Below are 26,490 nucleotides of genomic sequence, written 5' to 3'. Positions count from 1 at the left end.
TCGACCAATCAGAAACGAGAATAGGCGGAGTCTAAAATATTACACAACACGTGCTTCCATCTACTAGCTGAATTCCGAACTAGATTACAAATGTGTTGATCAATTTGTTATCCAACAAGTACCAATTCACAGAATATAATATTCATTCCATTCATTTCATTTCATTTATTTATAGACTATATAGTATATTAATAATATACTATATAAATATATAATAAATAATATAAAATGATTATCACAGACTAGTTATAGAAGGGACGGTTTTGGGAGAGTTTTGAGAATTAGCATTGAATAGAAGGGAAGTTTTGAGGCGGTTGAGTTCGAGTTCAAGGCTATAGTGAGGTGCACGTTATAATGGCAGTGGAGAAAGATAGGAGATCAACGTTGCCGATCCTCTGTCTTGTCAATGCCTTCTATAGACAGTAGCTGATACAGGTTTATTGATGTAATATTGACTGTTCATACTCTAAAATAATCAATCGCTGAGAATTAGCGACGCTGTTTTCGTATCATCCTCCACTGCCATTAAAACGCGAACCTTACTATAGCTTCGATTGTTAATCAATTACATTTCTACGATGTTGAAAAACAATCAGGCAACGTTGTAGACCTGGAAAAGGATAGTGCCATCTGTTTTATCGAATGATAGACAAAAATAGCAACACCAATGTTAATCGAATACTGCCATTATAAGGTGGACCCCACTATAGTAGCCTACTGTATAAACAGCACGTACTTCCAGTGTTAACTCTATCACTTGATCATATTTTGACATTGCTGAATAACGATCTGACAACGATGTGGACCTAGAAAAGGATAGTGCCATCTGTTCTATCATATAACTAGCCGTCAGGCTCGCTTCGCTCGCCTTATCCGTCTATATGGTAGAGAGTTAGTGGGGAGGATATTTTTAATATTCTTTCCGAAGAATTGACATTGATATGTCCAAAGCTCCGCCAATTTATGTAGATGCATAACAATATAATTATTATCTATAGTTATTATATTACAAATTGCTTTTTCATATCATATACAGTTCATAGACAGTTTATACAGATCATATTATTTTCTTAGTCTATATCATGTAAATTCATCTATAATTTTGCTGTATTGTAAGCTATTGTATATAAGTGTATAAGACAGTATATATTGTAATCTACATAAATAAAGTACCCAATCAATCAATCAATCTATATGACGGCTCCGCCCCCTGGACCCCCGACTATATCGTCCAAAAATGAGAACAGCGGGATCGCTTCGCTCGCCTGCATTTTTCATTTGAGCATGCTTCATTCCACCAGAAAGTCAAAGTACTTCCTCGCTCGATTCAATCACCGATTAATCTCAATTATTTAGTGAATGGTGGAAAACTTCGTTAGGATATTATGAGAATTATTGTTCTCCAGTCTAGCCTTTAAAATTTTCCCACCTCAGCTAAACCTGTGTACTGAATTTTTGAATATATTCCCATCAATTATAGAAAAAGGTGAGAAAACGCTGGAAAAACGCAGAATTGTGGCGTATCTTTTACGTTATTTTTTTCAAATTCCTTCTAACACATCATTCCACCCTAGCTGAGCTTCTGTAGTAAATTTGAACAATTTCTGTTCATTTGTTCTCGATAAATCTGAGAAAAGGAGAAAAACGCTGTAAAAACGCTAATTTTGGGCGTATCTTTGACGTTATTGCAAATTCCTTCTAACACAACATTATTACAACCTAGCTGAGCTTCTGTACTAGATTTGAACATTTTCTGATCATTTGTTTTCGATAAAGCTGAGAAAACGCTAAACAAACGCTGGAAAAACGCAGATTTTGGGCGTATCTTTGGAATTTTTTTTCAAGTCCGTTCTTAGTGCGCCTCTAAAGGCCCAACTGAACATACCTACCAAATTTGAACGTTTTTTGTCCGGTAGATTTTTGTTCTGCGAGTGAGTGAGTGAGTCAGTCAGTCAGTGAATGAGTGCCATTTCGCTTTTATTGACCGAAGCGAAGCTGAGGTCTTAGTTTCGACTCGATCGGCTTTTGTCTGTTTTTTTGTACCGCAGTTACAGACGCAGTTATTGTCCGATTTGGATGAAATTTGGTATACAAGTTCTTTGAAGCAAGGCGCAGAAACGTATGTGTAACGTTTTTTGATAAGACCCACAGTTTTTTTGTAATTTGAAAAACCGCAGACCAACCTCCTTCCAGAAAGTTACTCTTTCGTATCTAGCGCCGAATTTTTATTCTTTTCAAAATGAGAGATCATTGTATTCACAATATGATAAGAGTAAATCTTGTTCAAAATAAATATAAGTAAAAAAATTGGCTCTCATTTTTATAATAGAACTTGTGCCGCTCTAAATTGTGCTGTATTTATCAATTCTAATAGAAAAACAACAAACAACGTTTTGTAGAAAACGTCTCACTTGACTGCACAATTTTTTCACTTTTTAAAAAACGAAATTTCCCTGTTTCATAGACAAATAGTTTCTGGAAAACTATTAGCTTTTGTTTTCCCTTTTAGTATGAGATCGGAAACCGAGTTGTGAGCATTTAACATTCTGCATAGCATAAGCCATAACATAAGAACCACTTTTCATTAAAACCATCATTAGCAACATCCTGTCATTGACACCAACAAACCCATCTTATTTAGAATCATTCTCTGTCTCACTATCGTCTGTGAGACGATTCATCGTCTAAATTGCCTACTGCATATTCCATTTTTCCGTCGGTTGACCAATATCTTATAATTAATTATTAAACAAGTTGTAATATAGGTTAATATTGTAAATGTGGGGACGATGTGAAGGTACTTCCTCGAAAGAGGTTTATAAGTCCGATGTCCCTGGAAAGATTGTCACTAGCATTTTCAATGGAGAAAATAAAAGATGGCATTGCTTAATCTTCACAATATACTTTCACTAGCCGTCAGGCTCGCTTCGCTCGCCATATCCGTCTAGCCAGGGGGCTCCGCCCCCTGGACCCCCGACTGGATCGTCCGAGAATGAGATCAGCAGGCTCGCTTCGCTCGCCTGCATTTTTCATTTGAGCATTTTTATCATATGTTAGAGCAATCCAGTCGGGGGTCCAGACTAAACGTCTGGCTAAACGGATATGGCGAGCGAAGCGAGCCTGACGGCTAGTAATATAATATTGCCAGGATTGAAGTAGCAGTGCCCAATCAATTTTTCCGCGATAAATGCATTTAGATCTTCAACTTGGTGCCAACCTAATATAGTCAACTCAACTTAATGCCAACCTGACAAAATTATTAATTTAGTTGCCAGTTAACAACTGTTTCGAAGAGGTACTCTATCTAGATTATAGTTCTATAGTAACATATGATATGGAAATTTCGATTATAATTAAGAGATTGGGAGAAGAAGAATATACATGCTAAAAGACGAACTTTAAACCCTTAAAAACAACCCTTAGAGTTAAAATATTGCCAAAAGATTTCTTAGTGCGCCTCTAAAGGGCCAACTGAACATACCTACCAAATTTGAACGTTTTTGGTCCGGTAGATTTTTAGTTATGCGAGTGAGTGAGTGAGTGAGTGAGTGAGTGAGTGAGTGAGTGAGTCAGTCAGTCAGTCAGTCAGTGAGTGAGTGCCATTTCGCTTATATATATATAGAAGATAAATGGCCCTTCTCATTAATTTGAAAGTTGTATTCATGAGCGAGGTCTACTGCTCGCAGAACTACTAGTATATATAGATAGAAGATACACAAGGATTGCAACACCAATGTTAATCAGATACTGCCATTATAACGTGGACCTCATTTGAGACAGCCTTCAAGTCGTCTCTAGTCTCATCTAGTGAATTATCACAGGGCTCAGCATAGCTCGGCAAGTGCTTGTCACGATATAAAGTGCCAGTGATTGGTGTTTGGCAGTCTACATCAAATCATTGTGTCACTCCAATTTACCACCAAGCTGTCTGCTCCAAGCTACATAACATGTGATGCATACAATATTCAATAGAGTCAGCACTGGAAATACGTACTAATCTGTAGTGAGGTCCACGTTATAATGGCAGTATTCGATCAATATTGGTGATGCTATCCTTGTCTATCATTCGACAAATCAGATAGCGCTATCCTTCCCCAACTCCGCAATGTCGCCAGATCGGTTCAATGTAGAAGTATAATTAGTTGACCGAGCGAAGTGAGGTCTAAGATTCAAGTCGACGGTTTGGCATTTCTCTTAATGTTTAAATGTTTATATGTTTCTATGTTGCGCATTTACGACGAAACGCGGTAATAGATTCTCATGAAATTTGACAGGTATGTTCCTTTTTAAATTCCGCGTCGACGTATATACAAGGTTTTTGGAAATTTTGCATTTCAAGGATAATATAAAAGGAAAAAGGAGCTTCCTTTATACGCCAATATTACCGTAAAAATCAGACTATAGAATTATTCATCATAAATCAGCTGTCTAGTGGACTATAATACTACCCGTTCAAAAACATCGAACATCTTGAAAATGTATCTTTCCATCAACGTTAGTAGACAGTTGATTATTCTATAATACTACCCGTTCAAAAACATCGAATTTCTTGAAAATGTATGTTTCCATCAACGTTGTAGACAGTTGCAGCCAGACCTGATAACAGCGCTCACACTCACATTCCGGGACGACACGTCACGGTACGATAGGACAGAAAGCTCTATATTGATTTAGGATTTTTCCTCGACATTTTAAATTGATAAATTATTTATACTTTTTTGAGAAAACATAACAACAGGTCAATGTAACTTACGGAGCGCGAGGAACACTGTTCACAGAACTACTAGTTAACAAGATATTCATTCATACGACAAAAATTTGTATCATCCTTGTATCATCTTCGTATCACCCTTGTATCATCTTCCCAGGGAGGCTCACATTATAATGGCAGTATTTGATCAGCATTGGTGTTGTTATCCTTATCTATCATTAAATGGAGCAGATAGCTCTATCCTTCTTAGGCATTATCCAAATCACAACAGATCAGTTTAGTTTTTAATTTCACGTGAAATTCTAACCTTATCTTGGACTTGTCACTTAAAAATTTGGAACAAAAATAGCACAAGGACTACCTTATTATTTCATCTTTCAATGTTATTACATTAGTGTCATTTGCATTGTAAATAAATAAATTAATATCCTTTGATCCATAGACTGCAGAATGTAATTAATTCTAAATCTTCCATGAATTTCTTTCTTCAAATCTTCATTATATTGAAGCTGCAGATGACAAAAAAATCACAGCCTGCTTCTTGTAACATTCAAAGTTTTCTTCTTGGAATTTGAGGACCGAATTACAGATATTCAACTTGAAAAAAATAAAGGAAGTGAACTTAGAATATTATATCCATTCATTGGAATCATTCATAAATTCAAATACAACAAGCTGTCTATTAATTAGATGAAATCTGGTTGAAGATACACAAAATTAGATGAATTCCACAACTAAGCAATATTCATTTCTCCCAATACGTTGAGATAGGGAACTTTTGAACTTGAAGGCAGAAAAATTCGCCATTATTCTATAAGAGATAAAACACAGAACGGAGTCTCAGAATGTGATAATCTATTGTTCTAGAATCTTCTCTATTGATTCAGAACTTGAGAAATGAATAGTAGAAAAGTCTGGAAAAAAGTAAGTGAGTTTGAGATCATGATCCAAGAAGCTGTGGAAAACTGTTCATATTACAGTAGCTGTGAAACTGTTTATATTCCAGTAGTTGATAAACTGTTTATATTCCAGTAGTTGAAAAACTGTTCATATTCCATAAGATGGAAAACTGTCTATATTACAGAAGCTGTAAAACTGTTTATATTACAGTAGCTGAAAAACTGTTTATATTCCATAAAATGGAAAACTGTTTATATTCCAGAAGCTGGAAAACGGCTTCTTAGAGTAGTGAATCAACAATATTAGCATTGTTACCAATTTGAAGGTAGATTTTAGTTGAATAATATTATATACTTACATCTGAAACTAGAGTAAATCCTTTCTCTTCTTCTGATAAATGAACTTTCCTCAGCTATTGCAAAGTTGTCTTTGTCAGATAATCAGTAAATAACTGTCACTCAATTGATCGTTATTGCTGGAATGATCCTTGAATCCACGTGGGCCTATTTGAAATATCCCAAACGACTTCCTCACATGGAACACAATTATACAAGCTCCGAAAACTATTCCTAAATACCTCCCCGATTCAGAAAGTTATTCGTCAAATAAGACTATTGTTGAAAAACGTTGTAGTTCTGTGGAAGAGATTCTCTACAAGCGATCTTCAATAGATATTCCTCATCGGATGCATTCACTTATAATATTGTTGGGGATATTGTATCACCAGCTCAATAATAAAGAATCTAATAAATGATTCCTTCAACACCTCCTCACTGAACTAGGATGAAATCAGTCCTATTCTACAAGGATTCAACTCTCAGGCTGGGGTCACAAACTTTCCTGAAATACTAATGGAAAATCATGAACGCGTTCAACTGTGTTTTTGACCAAATTTCCCCGTCAAACTGGTGTGGGGTACGAAAAAGACAACGTGTTGTCCCTATCACTAGCCCGATATCACTGCAAGCAAGTTCGCTAATTCCCTCGCTGGCCGGGGTTGCCAACCTACAGCCATAAAATCTACCTTCTGCCGTTCAAATTTCCCTTCGACGCCGTGTAGCGTGTTATAAATTTTATGACTTTTACGTGATGGAAATCGTAGACCATTGAGTTGGAGGGAGTAAGCCAGACTGAGAAAACTTGTTTCTTCTGATTAAATTTGCTGTGAACTGTTTATATTCCAGTAGTTGATAAACTGTTTATATTCCAGTAGTTGAAAAACTGTTCATATTCCATAAGATGGAAAACTGTCTATATTACAGAAGCTGTAAAACTGTTTATATTACAGTAGCTGAAAAACTGTTTATATTCCATAAAATGGAAAACTGTTTCTTAGAGTAGTGAATCAACAATATTAGCATTGTTACCAATTTGAAGGTAGATTTTAGTTGAATAATATTATATACTTACATCTGAAACTAGAGTAAATCCTTTCTCTTCTTCTGATAAATGAACTTTCCTCAGCTATTGCAAAGTTGTCTTTGTCAGATAATCAGTAAATAACTGTCACTCAATTGATCGTTATTGCTGGAATGATCCTTGAATTCACGTGGGCCTATTTGAAATATCCCAAACGACTTCCTCACATGAAACACAATTATACAAGCTCCGAAAACTATTCCTAAATACCTCCCCGATTCAGAAAGTTATTCGTCAAATAAGACTATTGTTGAAAAACGTTGTAGTTCTGTGGAAGAGATTCTCTACAAGCGATCTTCAATAGATATTCCTCATCGGATGCATTCACTTATAATATTGTTGGGGATATTGTATCACCAGCTCAATAATAAAGAATCTAATAAATGATTCCTTCAACACCTCCTCACTGAACTAGGATGAAATCAGTCCTATTCTACAAGGATTCAACTCTCAGGCTGGGGTCACAAACTTTCCTGAAATACTAATGGAAAATCATGAACGCGTTCAACTGTGTTTTTGACCAAATTTCCCCGTCAAACTGGTGTGGGGTACGAAAAAGACAACGTGTTGTCCCTATCACTAGCCCGATATCACTGCAAGCAAGTTCGCTAATTCCCTCGCTGGCCGGGGTTGCCAACCTACAGCCATAAAATCTACCTTCTGCCGTTCAAATTTCCCTTCGACGCCGTGTAGCGTGTTATAAAATTTTTATGACTTTTACGTGATGGAAATCGTAGACCATTGAGTTGGAGGGAGTAAGCCAGACTGAGAAAACTTGTTTCTTCTGATTAAATTTGCTGTACGGTGGAGTACTGATTAAATACTCAAACTATGCAAACTTTCTAATTAATTTCAAGATGAAATCACATTTTGCGACCAACTGAGTATGCGGAATGGGAACAATTCTAATGAAATATCTAGGTTTGAATTCTGTTTGAATTGGTTGGTTGTGAACTTGCTAGTATTAACTGGGTGCTGGAGCTTTAGTCACGTTTATGATGGTGCAGTTTCCTGTGTTGATGTATCAGGTGTTGCCTATACTCATCCTTCCTTCCTAACAGAAAACTAATAATTATTCCTACTTTCTTTTCTGTACCGTAATACCGCTCTTTCTTGTCTTCATTATTATTTTCTTCCTCATCTTCTTAGATTGGTATATTTTCTTCGTATTCCCATCTATTATTGTCACTATTGTTTTTTTTTTAATTTCGCCAATCTCCGCTTCCAATGATTCTACTTCATTTCAATTTTTACACTATATAATTCCTCGCTCTCTCCTACCTCATCACAATCATTAACCTCCTCATAACCTACCTCATTAACAATTTTTTTCAAACTATTGTACTTTATTGCAATTTTCACACTATATAATTCCTCGCTCTCTCCTACCTCATCACAATCATTAACCTCCTCATAACCTACCTCATTAACAATTTTTTTCAAACTATTGTACTTCATTGCAATTTTTACACTATGTAATTCCTCGCTCTCTCCTACCTCATCACAATCATTAACCTCCTCATAACCCACCTCATTAACAACTTTTCTTTCCTCCAGTATTGCTAATGTGATCTAGTATAATGTTGATAGCTTAATATATACTATATTATTTTCTTCGATATTTGTAACTGATCAATACTAATGCAGAACTGTTAAATAATTATTATTTATCTCTTGAGTTTGATTCAACCCTCCGTCAGGCGCACCTATGGCCGAACCGAAATCGGGCTCACCCTGCCTGAGAGGCCACCTTCATATTCTAACCACCACTTCACACAAGATCAATTATAATTCAAAATGCTAATAGGGTAATGATTGGTAGGATCTACTCTAAGTAATTATACCAAACATATTACAAAAAAATGATTTTTTGAACACTACTAGTATGTTTAAACTTAAAAATGAAAATTATCAATTGTAAAAGAAAATATTATTTCTTTTTAGCAATTTAGGCTATTTGTTGAAATTATTGGAACTGATCTTCAATAATTAGTCATTGTGATGTTGAGGCTCCCAAATTAGCTGCAGTCAAACAGGTTTGGCACAGTAGCCTAATTTGTCATCCCAATCTGTCATTTATTCTAATTTGTCATTATCCTGAATCCTGTTTCATTCACACATACTCCACACTTTCTTCTTTTGGGAGATATTATTGGTCATTTAATATTCCAAGTTCATTGGGCAAAAACCTTTTCCAGCGAGTTTGCAGTTGAATTGGCATTCCACTTGTATTGGGACCTCGCCGGGCTAATTGTTCCATCACAAGCTGATGAGACCAAGTTTTTAGATATATTCTCCTTTTCTGAGGTTCAAGTTGATTTCCAATCGAGATCACTTGTGCATTGATGCACTACATTCAACATTCGACATAAAAAAATAAACATTGGCCAGCATCTTGTGTTTATGACATAATCAGGCGCATGTGGCCTGTGAAGCCATGTTGAAATAACACGAACTATGCAAAAGTTGGCGACTGACTGAGGCTAGCATGTTGTGAGGTTGATAGATTCAGACGAAAAAATGGAGTGGTGACGTGCTCGGCCGACTGTATCGAGTGAAGAGGGAAATTATATTGTTGGTTGGCCTCTGAGGCCGGCTGCGCCCGACGGAGGGTTAATTTTATTGTAAATTTTTGTAAATGTTACCATAGGCAACAGCCTAGTAATAATTATCAATAAATATATCTATTTATCTATCTATCTATCTATCTCATAATCTTATCGTGAGGTTGAATGTCTGTGTACACATAGAACGGTCAACGTTCAGAGTTCTGCGTTTCACGTTCTTTATACAGATTAGTATAAATGAATAATAAAATGATTTCTACTATTTATAGATTAGAATGTATATATTCAGATTGGTGATGTTAGAATAGAAGCGTACAATTATTATAATTTTTTTTTCACTTTTTGTGTAGTTGAGAAGTTGATATTGTGGTAATTATTCATATTGAATGAAAAAGACTAAGAAATTGTCAAAAAACCACTGATTTATTGACAATTAGAAAGACCGGTTTCGGTTATTACACCATTGTCAATCTCTGATAAACCTGATAATCTCTTTATCAGAGATTGACAATGGTGTAATAACCGAAACCGGTCTTTCTAATTATCAATAAATTGATGATTTGACTATTTCTTAGTCTTTTTCATTCAATTATTATAATTTCTCAATAGAACCGAATTGATGAAAAGCCTTAAGATATTTTAAGACCAAGAGTTTGATGGAGATGAATATAAATAGAAATCTGAGTACCCTTTTGTAAAATACCCCAGTACTTTGAAGTAGTTTTTAGTTTTTTCAAGTACCTTATTTTTATTTATATTCAAGAGTAGGCCTAAAGAAAAAAAGACAATTTGATGAAGAGTTTGAAGATACTATCAGACAAAGTGTTTAATGGAAAGTTTAAGGATACTTTGAGGCATGGAGCTAGTATCAAAAATAGAAAGAAAAATAAAAATCTTGGTACCCTTTTAGAAATATTTAATGATATCACTTGAAAATGGCATCAATGTACGAAACATGTTGTGATTAATTAAATATTTCAAAAAGGGTACTAAGATTTTTCTTTTTATTTCTATTTCTATAAAAGTAGCCCTATACAGAAAAGAGATAAGCTAGTATCAGATTTAGTATTTGAAACTTCAATATCAATCGTGCCAATTCAATAATTGGTTCCAGTTTCCAAGAGATTATTATTTAAGAAATTATTTTAATTATCATTTAATTTACTCAGAACGCCTGACCGCTCCCTGTGTGCAGACACCCTTATTATTATTTCTACAACATTGTAATGGCTAATCTCATTCCTGGAACTCTCTTTTTTCACGGTTAAGTGCTGAAGGGGAGGGTATCCTTGATACCCTCTCTGAGAATGGACTTCTTAAGGTCCAAACTTCACCGTTTCATGTGAAAACATTACAGTAGTACCTTAACTTTTGCATTTTTCATCATTATTCTTGCTCAATATTATTGTAGAACTCATCAGTTTAATATGATTCACCATGTCATTTTACCGCTACTGGTATTTATTTTTAACGCTAGAACATAAGTTGAATTATGTTTTGTTAAACACATGAATAAAGGAATCTGAATCTGAATCTGAATCTGAATCTGAATCTGAATCTGAATCTGAATCTAATAATCTAGGTTTCCTATATTCAAACGTGGAATGCTTCAGGGCTAGTCACAGGAATTTGAAAATTCTTTCTGCAGCATGTGTGCTATATAAATTGAGTTCTCACCATAATCTTCAAATGCTGTTAGCAAATTCGATCAATCGCGTAATACCCAACATCTCTGCACTCTAGTATTTTAATTTTAGTGAGGTCCAGGTTATAATAGATGTGGAGAAAGATAGAAGAACAGCGTTGGCGATCTTTCTCGACTGGGATTATAACGTGGGTCCCACAATAGATAACAGGTTGTCACCTGTGGTGGAAATGCGAGGTTGATTGATTGATCGGTTGAGTACTTTATTTATGTAGATTACAATATATACTGGCTTATACACTTATATACAATAGCTTACAATACAGCAAAATTATAGATGAATTTACATAATATAGACTAAGTAAATAATTATTGAACTGTATATGATATGAAAATAGTTATTTGTGCAACTAGTGCGCAAAGTGTCAGTTTGCTGCACCGAAAGAAACGTTTACGCCCGAGCCGTAGGCGAGGGCGGAATGGTTTCTTGAGTGCAGCAGAGGAACTTTGCGCACGAATTTCACATTAAGTTTTTCCTACAGTTACCATTGAATATGAAAAGTGGGAAATTATGGGTAAAATTGCCTGAAATCCATCAAATGTTTTTCTGTGTAATTTTATTATTGATAAAAACCTTAATCCTAAAATCCTAAAGTCCTCGTTGTCCTTGGTTATAATATATAATGTAATAATTAGCGCGTTGTGCTTCGTTGCACGTCTGCTCACTATAGCAGCCCAGTCACTGTTACCAACTTCATTTTGATTTTGCTGCACTGTTGCTCCATATAACCTACTAAGTATTTTGCGTTGCCATGTTGCAAATCTGGAGTGCAGAAAAATTTTTCCCGCACTAGAGCGGAAAAGTGATTCTTTGCGTTCTGTAATCAGTGCAGCAATGGCCACTTTTCAACGTAACTGTAGGAAAAGCAATTTGTAATACAATAACTATAGATAATTATTTTGTTATGCATCTACATAAATTGGGTGAGCTTTGGACATATCAATGTCCATTCTTCGGAAATAATATTAAAAATATCCTTCCCACTAACTCTCTACCAAAACGTTAATTTCATTGATTAAACTAAGGAGGCCAGAGAAAACAAGAGTTTAACAATAGTGGGTTCGTTCGTTCGTTTCCGTGTCCAGGTCAGACCACTTATTGTTCAAACCATAACATAAATTTAACAAAGCATTAACAATATCAATAAAGTGAGTAGAAAAATTTATAAACCAGTCTATAAACTGGATTTCCAGTGTGTAGCCACCTTTACGGCTTTGTCATTGGCTGTTATCAAATCATGAGGAGTGCATGTCACTTGAAGTATCCCGCAGACCACTATATGCTCCGGATCCTGTCTCACTCCACACTCATATAGAGCGTTCCCGCCAGGAAGTATTCCCCATTTCAACATATTGGTCTTACATCTGGGTACTCCGGTTCTCATTCTATTGAGAGTCCTCCAAATCGTGTAGTCCAGATTATGTCCAGCGCTTATTCTTTCATATGGCGCTATTTGATATTGATGGTTCAACAATAGTGGGTGGAAATTTAATAACAGGGAATCCACTTTCTGAAAAACAAAACAAACTCACAGATGGATTAAATTAGAGTGTTTGTTGTTTAAAACCAATTAAACATTCAGGAGAAGCAGGACAATTAAAGTAATCAATTCGAATTCACAACTTCAGTGCTACAGACTCGAAACAGTTGGGGGCGTAATAGCTGGCAAGCCAACCAGATTCGGATATTTGTATTTATTATTAAGGCTGTCTAGATGGTTACACGGGCCGACAGCGATACAAAGCCAGGTGGAGCGAGGCGAGGCACGGTGAGGCACGGCGAGGCACGGCGAGGCACGGCGAGGCAAGGCGAGGCAAGGCGAGGCCTGGCGAGAGAAGAGGAGTACTGACGTACAGCCTTCAATGTGACCGGTCCTCCCTTGAGCTTTGCACTTCACTAATTAAACAACAGGCCAATTATCTATCGCATGTTTGTGTGCCATGTATGTGCCAGTATGTGCCAGGGTGTGCCAATATTGACAAAGGTATCTCGTGTGTGCCATCACTCATGTTATCAGCCTCCCCTGCCTCCCCTACCTGGACAAAGCTTGGTTTACACAAATTTCTCGATAAATGATTCGAAACACATTCATCGATAAAGCTTTTTTTTGTAAATTGGGAAAGAACATCTGTGTTTTCGATACTATTTACCGATAAAGTTTTTATTTGTAAATTGGAAATGTACATCTGTGTTTTCGACATCATTTATCGACAGAGCTATTTTTTGTAAATTGGGTGAGTACGGTACAACAGTAATTTCGATATTATTCATCGATAAAGCTTTTCTTTATAAATTGAAAATTCGAAAAAGTACATCAGTGATTTCGATATTCATAACTCGTCTACTGACGAGTTTAGAAAAATATTTCCCAGAAAAATATATTCATCGATGAAGCGAATCTTCATCAATATTGGAGGAGTACATCGGTGTTGATATTTCCCGAAGAATGAACAGTGTTATGAAAATATTTTCCGGGAAAACAAGTCCATTGATGAAGCAGTATTTCATGAATTGGAAAAATATATCAGAGTTGATGATTTTCGAGTTCGTTTGAATTTCCATTGGATTGATATCTACTGCCCTGGAGGTGTTGTGAATATCATAAACAATATTGTACGTATTTTTCAACTCATAATTTGATTTCATTCTTTGTTTCGATTTGTATTATAATATCAATTCTATTATATTAAGCGAGCGATTTCTGTATTAATATATCTGGTTATTATTATATCTAGTTATTTTTATATCTGACTATTTATGTTTAACGGATCTCGAAAACGGCTCTAACGATTTTCACGAAATTTGGAACATAGTAGGTTTATGATATAAAGATTCGATTGCACTAGGTCTCATCCTTGGGAAAAACTCGTTGAACGACACGAAACGGATAATTCATCCTTGGCTGAAACAGCTGTGGATAGTAAAAAAGTGAGTGAGTGAGTGAGTATGTGAAAAATCGAAATATCTCATCCCCGAAATTCATAAGATGACATATAGCCGCTGTGAAATATGAACACGATCATTTTAGAGAATTATTGTGTTCTGTTTACCAATAAATAAAAAAAAGAGCGAAGCTCGGTTCCCCGATATTCATTCATGAATTGAAGACACGTTTTATTCAAACCAATATGAACTGGGTCAGTACACGAGTCTGGTATTTCCAGGGTCCATTCAATATCTTTTTGTTGAAGAGATATTTACTGCCCTGGGGCTGTTATAATATTAGGAATTTTACTTGAGTTTGCAGTGAAGAGATTGCATTAATTGAGATAGTGATAGATCACAGAAATTGACAGTAAGGCTAGTTACAAACACATCTACTTTTTGCCATTCTTATGAATTCTTTTAGGTCTACACACAGGTTCTACCTTGTAGGCTACTCCTCAAACATAGATGGACATAAAAATATACTGCAGTTTTTGGAGTATTTTTATATAGTTTAATTTTTTTTTTTTAGATGTTATAACAATATTATATTATTAAAAAATTGTGTATGTTTTAAGAAATAAATCTGAATTTGAATTTCGAATTAGAAAAGCAGACGATTTCAAACAGAAGATGTTGGTCAAGTTCTGTTAAATCTGATAGAATTTAGAAGGACGGCAAAATATCGTACCTTCAAAAAACGATGTATGTGTAACTGGCTTAAGAGACTGCAATAGTTTGACTCATAAGTAACGTTACGTGATTTGAACGAATACAATCAATAGAGAGATCGAAATGCAGGATAATATCAGATTTGATATCTTCAGATTTCAAAAATATTTGAAATTATTTGTCTGATTTCGTATTGTTTTTTTAAGTGACTTTCACCGCTCTGGAGCTGTTGTAACATGAACATCACTATAAACGACAAAGATGACCCCAACACGTTGGGTGACATTCATTTCATCTAGATTTCAATACATATAGATTCAACTTTTGAATCAACGTTTTTGCCCTTCTTTTACTATCCAAACTTATCGGAAAGAATTCTGATAATACCGACATATTGTAATTTAAAAAGCATCTTACTAACCCTTCATCCTTTCCTTCTGAAAGAAAAGTTCATTTAATGAATGGTTATCAAACATCATATTGTTGGTTTGTATTCTATGGCTATGCTATGGTAAACAAACTATCAGCGCATGCGCAGAGAAGCAAGCAGACTACAATAATTGACCAATGAGAGCTCAGATAGTTGGAACTGTAGCAGGTCGGGCAATTTACCACGCTTCGACTGTGGGGCAGGATTTTGGAACTGGAACTGGTTTCTGGTACAGAATCTGTCAATACTCTTCCCATGGAACGCGGAACTTTTTACCTGGTGAATTGTGAATCAGACAATTTACCACATTCCATGAACACAGAACGGGCCCAATACCTTGAGCCACTTTTACACCAGATTTGTCAAATTTAAACAAATCTCAGCGATTTGTTGCCTATCTCCCATAAAGCACTGCAATTTTTAACTTGTTTTCTACAGCAAACATGTGAACTTTCTGAAGAAAAACTATCAGGGTAGGCGCATACCAGTAAGTCAAGACAAGACATGATCAGACACGTTTAGTCACAATACTTCACATAGCTGCTTATGACGCAACTCACACTGGTTAGTCATTGCAATCAGACATGTCTTCATAAGCAACTATGTGAAGTATTGTGACTAAACGTGTCTGATTGTTGTGCTCCTAGCCTTATTTGTGATAAGCAACAACTCTTGTTTGAACGTTGCTTTTGGTTGTGTCGTGATGTACAGATGAACTGGAATCTAGAGCAACTGAAATCCTCCCAACACGTCCATTGTTTTCTTGCTCAAGTCAACCGAGGTTCGTGCCAGCAAATAGCATCGGTGGCGTTTCTTTGCTAAGTCCATGCAAACGAGAGAAACTTAAGCACATTACATAGATGAGGTCGTATCCCATGAGACGTCTTGGCTATTCTACTACTGCTACTCTACACTCCACTCTACCATCTCACTCTACCATCAACTCTACCATCTCACTCTGTATCTCTTAAACAGCTGAATAATTATCTTCTTAGCTTATATTTTGTAAATTTATCTATGATTTTGCTGTATTGTAAGCTATTGTATAAGCCAGTGTATATATTGTAATCTACATAAATAAAGCACTCAATCAAATCAAATCAAATCTCACTCTCTCTCCCTCACTCTATCAAACCTTATGTTTTTGTTCTATCTACAGTTGGGTCCACGTTATAATGGCAGTATCCGATTAACATTGGTTAACATTGATTAACACTCTACCATCCCACTCTACCATCTCATCTTCTCACCATCACTCTACCAAACCTTATGTTTGTTCTCTCTATATAGAGGTCCACGCTATAATGACAGTATTTGATTAGCATTGGTGTTGTTACCCTTGTCTATCACTTGACAAAGCAAACAGCGCTATCCTTTCCTAGCCTCACAACGTTGCCAAATCGTTTTTCAACAATCTAGAAATAAGATTGGATTGAAGAGTATTTAATCTCAATCATGAAAAGTTATCATTATTAATGATTGAATAATACATAATATCTTTCTCCACTTCCTCATCTACTCTATCATCTTTCTTGTAATCTACTATCCACTCTACCGTCTTACTCTATCACTCGCGCTTCGCGCTCGGTAGGGGGCTTCGCACCCTGCACCCCCAATAGGGTGGTTTAGCATAGGGTGGTATGACTATATAGGGTTGGAAAGCAGCATCTGCGCTTCGCGCTCCGGCTGTAATACGGGCTTCGCCCGCAAAATTGTCTTTTACGACTGTATAGTGTTGGGTGGCAGCCTCCGCTCTTCGCGCTCCGGCTGGGAGGCGGGCTACACCCGCCCAATCGCCTTATATGACTATATAGGGTTGGAAAGCAGCCTCTGCGCTTCGCGCTCCGGCTGTAATACGGGCTTCGCCCGCACAATAATAATAATTGTCTTTTACGACTGTATAGTGTTGGGTGGCAGCCTTCTTCTAATCTACTATCCACTCTACCGTCTCACTTTATTATTCTACTCTAGCAACTCACTCTCTCATTCTCTTATCCCATCAAACCTTCCGTTTGTTCTCTCTACAGTTGGGTCCACGTTATAATGGCAGTATTTGATTAGCATTGGTATTGCCATCCTTGTCTATTATTCGACAAAGAAGATAGCGCTATCCTTCTCTAGTTCTTATTCTAATCTTGATGAAGTTTTTTCAATTCACAATGTAACAGACCTCCGATCCACATATCGTTTATTATAACCCCAATTGATTTTTGGAGTGAGTTTAGTTTTGGTTTTTGGTTTCTAAATTTCTGAATAATTCATTGTTTTCAAGTTTAGAAAACTTTACAGTTTACAGTTTGGTGCAATATTTTTGTTCTTTTCGGTTTTCAATCTAATTAAATTCCAAACTTTGGTTTGTATATTTTTCGACTCGGAATTTGATTCAAAGTGAAGCAACATAACCTACATTTTAGAGATTGGCTTACTACTATCAAAATTAGGAAAGGGAAGAGTTTTGGGCTAGGCCTGTTGGTCCTTTTTTAATCATGTATTTGATTTGTGCATTTTTTAATGTAAATTGATAAATAAATAGGATGAACTTCGATGTGTCAGCATTTATTGAACTCCTTTAACTTTCAATGACTCTATTTCTGAGACTAAAGCGTGTGAAGAGGGAGGAGGGCTGTATAATTTGTTTTAACTTTCGTAAAAACTGTATTAAAAAGTAGTTATACTATTATTAACATTAATATTATGTTAGGATGATAATATCACCAAATATATGCAGATGTCCTTAACTGGATTCTACTATAGCAGAGATATCACCTTTATTTTCTTTCAGTGGAACTCTGATTTCTCTAGGACTCTGGTTGATGAATCGATTATAACTTCATCTTTTGAACAGTGTGTTTCTCCCCATCATGGCGTTCTTGTCTAACGAGTGGAGACGCGCCAAATTATCACCCCGACAACCTGTTACCTCGACATTTTGACCACAGGTGACGGCCTCTTCACCTTTAGTGAGGTCAATGTTATAATGGCAGTATTTGATGAACATTGAACTGCTATCCTTGTCTATCATTTGACAAAGCAGATAGCGCTATCCTTTTCGACCTCCGCAAAATTGCCTGACCGTTTTCAACAATGTGGGAATATGATTGATTAACAAAATATTCAATCTCAATTACGAATACTCAGCATTAAATCTTTAACAAAAATATTTTCTTGACAAATAAGATATAATTGATCACTTTAAACAAGAATGAACAGTTTAAATCACATCGGATGTACCGGTATCAGGTATTCTCTAAAGAAGGCAGTGAAACGGCAATGCTGCTCTCCTAGATATCTCCACTGCCATTATAACGTGGACCTCACTTTAATGGCTTCGTAAACAGTACAGACATCTCCCAACTTCAAATATCAGTATCAAAGCATCAAGATCATCATTATCTATCAGCTATCCTCCCAGCAGTGTCAAGGCAGAGAACCGGCTGCGCTGATCTTCTATCTTCCTCCATTGCCATTATAGCGTGGACCACACAATAATTATTGATCCGTATACATAACAAATATCTTACAACTTCAAATATCAGTATCAAAGAAACATCATCAGCATCATAATCTATCAGCTATTCTCTATGGAAGGCAGTGTCAAGGCAGATAATCGGCCGTGCCATTCTCCTGGCTTTCTCTACTGTCATTATAACGTGGTCCTCACGCTCGCACTCAGTGAGCTACATTGACCTGTTGTTATGTTTTCTCAAAAATTAATAAATAATTTATCAATTAAAAATGTCTAGAAAAAATCCTAAATAAACATAGAGCTTTCTGTCCTATCGTACCGTGACGTGTCGTCCCGGAATGTGAGTGTGAGCGCTGTTATCAGGTTTGGCTGCAACTGTCTACACCGTTGATGGAAAGATACATTTCCAAGATGTTCGATGTTTTTGAACAGGTAGTATTAAAAATAGTCAACTGTCTACTAACGTTAATGGAAAGATACATTTTCAAGATGTTCGATGTTTTTGAACGGGTAGTATTATAGTCCACTAGACAGCTGATTTATGATGAATAATTCTATAGTTTGATTTTTACTCTAATATTGGCGTATGAAGAAGGCTCCTTTTTCCTTTTATATTATCCTTGAAATGCAAAATTTCCAAAAACCTTGTATATACGTCGACGCGCAATTTAAAAAGGAACATACCTGTCAAATTTTATGAAAATCTATTACCGCGTTTCGCCGTAAATGCGCAACATAAAAACATATAAACATATAAACATTTAAACATTCAAACATTAAGAGAAATGCTAAACCGTCGACTTGAATCTTAGACCTTATTTCGCTCGGTCAATTACTTGATCTGCATACATAACAAACATCTTACAACTTCAAATATCATCATAATCATAATCATCCGCATCATTCAAAAATTCCCATCATCATCCCAAACATAATTTGCAACATCATCATCATCATCCAAACACCATTCCCATCATCCCCAACAGAAACATCATCATCCCAAACCCCAACATCGTCCAAAACATCATCATCATTTTTATCGTAGTACGCACCGCGGAGAGTGTATAGTGTAGAACGCCGCAAAAAGGTTTCCCCAATTTCCTGAGCTCCCAAGTCCTGTTTAACATTGTACAAGCCTATTCGCCAGAGTGGCTCGGAGCGAGCCGAGGCGATTACGGCAAATATGCTAGATTACTGTCACCTCGTGCAAAATTCACTGCAAAGAATTTTTGCGAGCATTTTCTCTCTTGTGTTTTTTGTGGGGGCTTCTTTCAATTAGTTCTGGTTGACGAGGATGTTTTTCACCCCACATCTCCTCTCTTATCAATTTAAATTTCAAGCTTCTACTTATTAAACTTTCCATTTACTTTGGAAAAGGTCTTTCAGCTCTCTCTACATTCTATTCAACACTACTTATCTAGTCTCATCCTCTTTGAAAACAGTTATTGACTGAGCGAAGTGAGGTCTAAGATTCAAGTCGACGGTTTGGCATTTCTCTTAATGTTTGAATGTTTAAATGTTTATATGTTGCGCATTTACGGCGAAACGCGGTAATACATTTTCAAGAAATTTGACAGGTATGTTCCTTTTTAAATTGCGCGTCGACGTATATACAAGGCTTTTGGAAATTTTGCATTTCAAGGATAATATAAAAGTAAAAAGGAGCCTCCTTCATACGCCAATATTAGAGTAAAAATCAGACTATAGAATTATTCATCATAAATCAGCTGACAAGTGATTACACAGATGTGTGGAGAAGCCAGTCTATTGCTGTATTTCCATAAGGTCTATAGTAATCAGGTACTTGTGGATGAGAATACTGCGTGCGGTCTACTGTTCACAGAACTACTAGTAATTTTTGAGCATCCTGACACATAGACTCTTTAGTGGGATGCTACACGATAAAGGAAATTAATCCAAATACGTAAAGGGCTTTTTTCCATATTGTGAATATTCTTTTTCATGTTTATGTTTCATGTTTTGTTCAGCAACTTTTGTCCTTCCAAGCATGATCTTAATTTTTCTCAAATATAAATCCTGAATGCTCATTGCAGGGTAGTATGCCTGGTTCACCAGGTATTTTCACGTTCATTCAGAGTGAAACGTTGAAATGTTTCCACTTTTTTTCGGAAAATCACTAAAATTTGGCATTTCTCGGTCACCTCCAATATAATTCTTGGTCCTCCCAATCATTTCGGGAATTATTATGCCATGACAATTATTTTATGATTTCGAGAATAAAAAAGAACTGGAGCCAAATCTTCGAAGAATTTCAGAAGATTCGAGGTAAACAGAAGGGATGTTTCATTGCGAAATCAGTTGAAGACTACTCAGGCTATGTGTATCCAAACAGCATGCTGAACTGCATAAATACATTCTCATGTTTATTTTGATTGAATAGTATTGTGTTTCATCTATTTATTCAATCATTCAGAATTACACAACTTAAAGAAAAGTACCACAGGCTTATAAGCCCAAAACGGTTCCATTTCTAATTTATATAACAGTCTAAATATAGCTGGGTTATGTGTCACCTAACATTCTCCAATTACACACTTAATTTACAATATTAAAAACACACAAAAATCATTTTCAAATTCAAAAAATACTTAATTAATCAGAAAATTCAAACTTTGAGAAAACTATAAAATGTTGAGACCGAAAGACAAACAGAGACTTTTGAATGAAAGTATACTCCATCAGAATTTTCAATGGTATCAGAGTACAATAGAAAAGTCTAACTACCTAGTTCGATGCTATATCAGAATTGTACTCTATTATTGATGTATTATTATTTTTACAACAGGTGACTGACCGGGAGAGAAAAACTAAGGATACTCCTTGTACTATTTCTCACCCAAATTTAGATTGCATGTTTTATGCATGGGTTATGTTTTCACTCTCCTGAAATTTTGTCCATTCACACTTAAAAACAACTATAGTTTTTGTATGTACGCTATTATGTTTCTCATGTAGAAAAAATGGTTCCAGGACTTCCAATGCTTGATGGAAATATATTATAATGTTATCCTAACTCCGCCTAATAAAAAATGTTTTCATTTCATTTTCTGTGTAGTTGAGAAGTTGATATTGTGGTAATTATTCATATTGAATGAAAAAGACTAAGAAACTGTCAAAAAACCACAGATTCATTGATACTTAGAAAGACCGGTCTCGGTTATTACACCATTGTCAATCTCTGATAAACTTATTGATACTTATAAAGACCGGTTTCGGTTAATTACACCATTGTCAATCTCTGATAAACAATCTAGTTTATCAGAGATTGACAATGGTGTAATTAACCGAAACCGGTCTTTATAAGTATCAATAAATCTGTGGTTTGACAATCTCTGATAAACTAGATTGTTTATCAGAGATTGACAATGGTGTAATTAACCGAAACCGGTCTTTCTAAGTATCAATAAATCTGTGGTTTTTTGACAATTTCTTAGTCTTTTTCATTCAATATTCTCATTTCATATTCAATGCATAATCAAATTTTTAACTTGACATTTCTTAAAATTATGTGTACGTTTGTAATATTATTAGTTTTACAAATTGATTGTGCTGTTATTATTGAGATACAACATTACATCCTTCTTAGAGTAATCACGAATATTTGGAGGTAGTCTGTTAAATAAGTAGGGAATTACATGATGTAGGGATCTTCTACCATAAATATTAATGAATCTGGGTACTACATATATTGATGGAGATCTTAAATTGTAGGGTGAGGGAGTTGTTATACTATTATCCAATTCATAGTTCATGTTCATGTGAATCTCATTTGATAAGAATATGTTTTTTTGGAGAAATTAGGATTTCCGCTACAATGTTGAGATAACAACAACAGGCTAGAGAAAACATCTCAGTTTGTTTTATCCAGAGTATAGTACAATGATTTGTACACTCTAGACTCGAAGTATATTATTATACTTGTACAATACAATACTGAATTTCGTTTGATGACAGGATGTTTTAGGATGTTTTCTTAGAGGGATGAAAGGATTTTAGCAAGAGAGATGATATAACAACAACATCAACAGTTTGGAGAGAAAGCATCTCAACTTGTTTTATTCAGAGTAAAGTGAGTTGATCTATTCACTCTAGACTCGAAGTATACTCATAGACTGGTACAATATAATACTGAATCTTATTCGATAACAGGATGTTTCCTTAGAGTAATGAGGATTTCAGCTTGAAAGTTGATATAACGACAATAGTATATAGAAAAATCATCAACTTGCTTTATTCAGAGAATGATACATTGATTTGTACACTCTAGACTCAAAGTATACTCATAGACTAGTACAATACAATACTGAATCTTATTCGATACCAGGTTGTTTTCTTCGAGAAATGAGGATTTCAGCTTGAAAGTTCATCTTGAAATCATCAAATCAGCTTGAAATCATCAACTTGCTTTATTCAGAGAATGATACATTGATTTGTACACTCTAGACTCAAAGTATACTCATAGACAAGTACAATACAAAACTCAATCTCATTCAATAACAGGATGTTTCCTTAGAGAAATGAGAGGATTTTAGCAAGAAACATGAGATAACAAGGATAGAAATCGTTGCTTGATCTGTCTTACACAGCATCTGTATGGGAGCAAGCCAATTACCAAAGTTATTGTGTGTTGGGTATTGGGAAGCAGAGAGACCTCTGCCTATTAGGGCCAACTTCTATTATAGAATCGGTCTTGGACTTAGCGGCTGCATTGTTTGCCTATAAAGCTGGCCATTGTATAGCAACTATACTATTACTAAGGCAGTGTTTGGTGGGACTGTGAGAGAGGGAATGATGGAAGAGTGTGAGAGAGAAAGAGTGGGCGTGAGAGAGAAGGGAAGAGTGAGTGGGTGATAATGTGAGAGAGAGAGAGAGAGAGAGAGAGTGAGTGAGTGAGAGAGTCTGTGTGAGGAGAGGTTGTGATAAAAACTATGCTACTAAGCAAGGTTCAGTGTAACTGAGAGAGATTATTTATTTTATTTATTTATTGTATAAAATACTATAATCATAATACAATATGACATTGGAGGAAAATTTACTTCACAGTAAACACACTGCTTCGTCACTTGATTTTCGGTCCAGAAATGATGATTTAAAATTTTGAATTTTGAAGGTTGATATCATACTCTAAATAAGATGAGAGTAGATTGATTGATTGATTGATTGAGTACTTTATTTATGTAGATTACAATATATACTGGCTTATACACTTATATACAATAGCTTACAATACAGCAAAGTTATAGATGAATTTGCATAATATAGACTAAGAAAATAACTATTGAACTGTATATGATATGAAAAAGCAATTTGTGATATAATAACTATAGATAATAATCATATTGTTATGCATCTACATAAATTGGCGGAGCTTTGGACATATCAATGTCCATTCTTTGGGAAGAATATTAGAGAATATAGATTGTGTGAGTGGAAGAGAAAAAGTATATTACCAGTAGTTCTGTGAACAGTAGACCTCTGGCATGACACTATATAGTCCATCATAGTAAATTGTGTCCTGTCTTGTCGGCGAGATATCGGTGTGAAAACGTCCATGACTGATTGACAAAGTCGGCAATGACGATTAGGTTGGCGCATCTACAATGCTAATCATATGTTGTAAATCCTATACTATTGAACGAGCAATTTCTCTTTATATGTTTGTATTTCACCGGATCTCGAAAACGGCTCCAACGATTCTCACGAAATTCAGAACATAGTAGGTAATTAGTACAGGAACATAGTAATTCGATTGCACTAGGTCTCATCCCTGGGAAAACTCGCTGAAAGACATTAAAAGGAAAATTATTATCTATCTTTGGAAAAACAGCTGATAATAATTATTCCGTCGTCTGTTGATGATGGAAGTGAGTGAGCGAGTTCATGTGTGTTGTTGCTGTTGAACTTTTGTAATCATTCAATTAGGTACTTGGTGCCGGTTGCAAAAAACCGGGTTATTTTTAATCCTGATTAATTCCAGTAGAACTATCTTTTTGGAATAGTCTTCTCTGATTTGTTTCACGTTAAATAAATATTATAATATAAAAAAAATTCGATTGCACTAGGTCTCATCCCTGGGAAAACTCGCTGAAGGACATTGAAGGGAAAATTATCATCCATCTTTGGAAATTGCTGATAATAATTATTCCGTCGTCTGTTGATGATGGAAGTGAGTGAGCGAGTTCATGTGTGTTGTTGCTGTTGAACTTTTGTAATCATTCAATTAGGTACTTGGTGCCGGTTGCAAAAAACCGGGTTATTTTTAATCCTGATTAATTCCAGTAGAACTATCTTTTTGGAATGGTCTTCTCTGATTTGGTTCACGTTAAATTAATCAGGATAAAAATTTAACCGGCTTCTGTGCAACCGGGCATTTGTGAGGGAAATTTTTGCATTCCTCTGGGAATTAATCTCAATTCACTGTGATTAGATAGAACATTATTCTGTATGAACTATGAATATTACTATAATTTCTTCTTTCGTAATAAATTTTTTATGCGTTTGTATTCCAGAGCGAAGCTCGGTCCCCGACATTAACTGTAATACCATCAAAATCTGATTCCCTATACTGGCATATACCATCTATACCATCTATACCATCTATACCATAATACCATCAAATCTAAGACATACTGGCAACTGGTCAGCCCAAGTTGAAAGCCGAGAAAGGTCGAGAGAAAATACTATGTTACTTTGAGTTATCAATTGCATGCAATTATCAATCCACTCGACAGCTGATTAACCATGAATTAATTCCATAGTCTTATTTTTACATTCAAATTGGACCATGGAGAAAATTCTTCCTCTATATCATCTTTAGAATCAAAATTTCAAAAAACCTCATACATACGTCGATATGCCATTCAAAATGGAACATACCTGTTAAATTTTATGAAAATCTATTGCCTCGTTTTGTCGTAAATGCGTAGCAAACAAACAAACATGCATAAAAACATACATTAGTTAAGATCAATGCAAAACCGTCGATTTGAATCCAATACCTCACTTCGCTCGACCAACAAGTATATTGATAGTAGGCATGTTTTAGTGAGATAGAAAGAGATAGATTGATTGAGTACTTTATCTATGTAGGTTACTATATACTGGCTACTTTATACTTATAAACAATAGCTTACAATACAGCAATATAATAGCTTACAATACAGAGAGTGAGAGAAAGAGTTGAGAGGTGGGAATTGATTGATTGATTGAGTACTTTATTTATGTAGATTACAATATATACTGTCTTATACACTTATATACAATAGCTTACAATACAGCAAAATTATAGATGAATTTACATGATATAGACTAAGAAAATAATTATTGAACTGTATATGATATGAAAACGCAATTTGTAATATAATAACTATAGATAATAATTATATTGTTATGCATCTACATAAATTGGCGGAGCTTTGGACATATCAATGTCCATTCTTCGGAAAGAACATTAAAAATATCCTCCCCACTAACTCTCTACCAAAAAAGTAGAGTGAGATAAAAAGAGATTGATTGATTGATTGAGTACTTTATTAATGTAGATTACTATATACTGGCTTTTACACTTATATACAATAGCTTACAATACAGCAATATAATAGCTTACAATACAGAGAGTGGGAAAAAGAGTTGAGAGGTGGGAATGTGTGAGAAAGAGAACAATCATAATACTT

The 26,490-nt window shown here is 35.4% G+C and overlaps 2 protein-coding genes across 2 annotated transcripts in view; one reads left to right on the top strand and one right to left on the bottom strand.

The window, feature by feature from the left end:
* LOC111050578 (leucine-rich repeats and immunoglobulin-like domains protein 2) overlaps positions 1–6,545 on the bottom strand; it is a 132,925-nt gene extending 126,380 nt beyond the window's left edge. The window contains exon 1 of the mRNA XM_039436900.1: positions 5,970–6,545. The gene's annotated coding sequence lies outside the window, so the exon portion shown is untranslated. The remainder of the gene's footprint in view (positions 1–5,969) is intronic.
* LOC111050580 overlaps positions 1–26,490 on the top strand; it is a 553,956-nt gene that overhangs the window by 154,592 nt on the left and 372,874 nt on the right.

This window comes from Nilaparvata lugens, chromosome 10 (assembly GCF_014356525.2).
Source record: "Nilaparvata lugens isolate BPH chromosome 10, ASM1435652v1, whole genome shotgun sequence".
In the NCBI taxonomy this organism is placed as follows: Eukaryota; Metazoa; Arthropoda; class Insecta; order Hemiptera; family Delphacidae; genus Nilaparvata; species Nilaparvata lugens.
The sequence above is the reverse complement of the archived record's forward strand: the minus strand, read 5'-3'. Positions and strand labels throughout refer to the sequence as shown.